Here is a 2,512-nt window from a genome sequence, read left to right on the forward strand (position 1 = left end):
TCGAGCTCACCCCAAAGAACTACTGCTGAACAGGTCCACTTCCCCCACATCCTAATAACTTTTCTACTACTTCTGCTGGGTGGTGGGCTAGAGGAAAGATTGAATACTTATTAAAAGTACATTGCAAAAAAAATAATGCCTGCAAAGCACTGTGGCCTAAGACAGTAGGCACAGCCATGTCTTCTAGGTCATGGTGCCGGAGGTGGGACATTCTGAACACACTGTGATTACCTGCCCGAGAAACAGCTTGAAAGACCGAGACAGCTCATGTGCTGATAGCCAAGCATTCTCTCGGCTCCACTCCAGGGCCCTGAAGTCAGTGTCTATGAGAACTTTCCAATGCTCTTTGAACCCCAGCTTCAGCAGTGAGCCTACCCTGGGGCTCCAGCCTCCTGGAAGATCCTGAGGACTACACTGTGGTCCTGGAGAGCCACCATGGCTCCTTAGGACATTAATCTCAGTGTCTGACCTTGCCAGGTTATTTCTTGGAGTACTGTCCAGGCTGGTCCCCTCTCAGGTCTTCTTGAGAATGTGGGGATCAGAGGCTGGAGGAACAGCCCAGGAAAGAGTGTGCACTGCTCTTACAGACGATCTGGTCTGGGGCCCTGGTATCAACGGTCACTCACAAATCCTCTAACTCCAGCTCTATGGGACTTGATGCCCTGATCTGGCTTCTGCAGAAACCTCCACACAGTGTACACTCACATCAAGGGCTTTGTGATTTCTTTCTTTCTTTTTTAATTGATAAATGACAAGTTTATTTTTTATGCATAAAGGGTGATGAAAAACCATTACTAGTTCTAGTAAAACCGAACATTTCAATCAAAAAACATAATAAGTATACTTATTAAATACCACTTTCTAAAGTACAGCTTTAAAACATCGAACATGCTTTCAGTACAATGGATCCAAGACCAAGAATACATGTTTCATGCATCAAGTCTAGATTACAAATTATCATAGTCGTCATCATCATTGTCATCATCATCATCTTCATGTTTTCTTTTCAGTGCATTGGCTGACTCATTGGCTGTATTTTGTGATACCATATGTTTTTGGACCCAATTAACGATGGGTTAATAAGAACATTCTGAACTGTCGATGTTGCAGGAATGGAAGCTTTGACAGCAGGGGACTGAGAAGCAGGCATCTGCACTGTAAACCTCTGCCCCGTGAGGGACATCGGAGTGCCTACTTTAGCTGAAACAGACATGGCCTGTGGAGTTGGTGTGCAGAGTGTGGGAGTACTCGGCCTACTAGAAACTGAACCAACACTTAGCCTTGGAATCCTTATTCTTCCTGCAGGAGTAGGTGCCTTTTTTTGTAAAGACTTAAGCCTATAGTTTGGAGCAGTTAAGCAATATCTATCAGGTGGCAATCTAGGACCTGAATATGGCTTGATCAATGGCAAAGGGGTTTGAGTTCTTTGCCTAGTGTGGTTTTTCCAACCCCTGGTGTACCGGTGAGCAGGATGTTCGGAAGCTTCACAGTCCTCCGCACGCAGCCTGCGCCTCTGCTCACCGGGCTTCGTGATTTCAAGTGAAGAGTTTACACTCATATACTACCTGGCTTGGCTTGGGTACCCTGGTGTCAAGCTCAGCAATGGCCTCTGGTGTCTGACAAGTGAAACAGTGCCAGGCTGCTCGTAGGGAGTGATGACCCGCCTTCTACCAGCCCAACTGTCACTCACAGCCAACAGCATCTTCACTGCGTGCTCATGAGCCCTGCAACAAAGGTTCTGATAAAGTTTCTAATTCTTTCCTGAAGCCATAAAAATATCATTGTTGGCATGTGCTGAATTACATTTTTCTGATTCTTTGACTTCCTTCTATATGTTATCTTTCACCGAATATCAAAGTATTGCCACTAAAGTGGAGGCTTACATTAAAAAAAAACCCACAAACGACTTTATTTGGGGTTCTTAAATGCTTCAACCTCACTTCTATCACTGAATAGAAATAGGAGAGAAGGGAGTAAATAGGAAAAGGGGGTTGTAGACCAATCTAGAAGTAGTTTCTTGGGACGATTTCATTCCTCATGTCAGGATATGAACAGTCCTGTTCAATAACAAACACCAACATGACTCAATTTGGTCGAGCAGTGACACAATCCAGCAGAAACCACAAGGCTTCATCGAATCAGCATGAGTCAGCGGGAGGAGGCGGAGTCAGGGAGGAGGCGGAGTCAGGGGAGGAGGCGGAGTCAGGGAGGAGGCGGAGTCAGCTGGAGTAGCAGAGAAGCTACGGAGTCAGTGAAGCGCCACCTGGTGTAGCAATGCAAGAGAGTCCTCTGGCCTCTGAGGGGTCTATTTAAATTCTTCCCAAGCATCACACGCCCTCTCACAGGACTGCTTCTAGAAAAACATCAGGTGACACCACGGAGCTTTTAAAGAAACCAGAAACTTCATTTCATACCTTCCTTTCTGTCTTTTTTAATGCCTTTTGCTCTAATATTAACAATGTACACACAACAGAATTATGAGAACCATAAAGCTAAACTTTTATATCATATT

The 2,512-nt window shown here is 45.1% G+C and overlaps 1 pseudogene across 1 annotated transcript; it reads right to left on the reverse strand.

Annotated features, from left to right (window-relative positions):
• Window positions 1-947: 947 nt before the first annotated feature.
• On the reverse strand, window positions 948-1,558 carry LOC308429667 (transcription initiation factor TFIID subunit 9-like; annotated as a pseudogene). Its single transcript has one exon. The product of its transcript is annotated as a transcription initiation factor TFIID subunit 9-like (transcript).
• Between the last annotated feature and the right edge of the window lie 954 nt (window positions 1,559-2,512).

This window comes from Micromys minutus (assembly GCF_963924665.1).
Source record: "Micromys minutus genome assembly, chromosome: 14".
In the NCBI taxonomy this organism is placed as follows: Eukaryota; Metazoa; Chordata; class Mammalia; order Rodentia; family Muridae; genus Micromys; species Micromys minutus.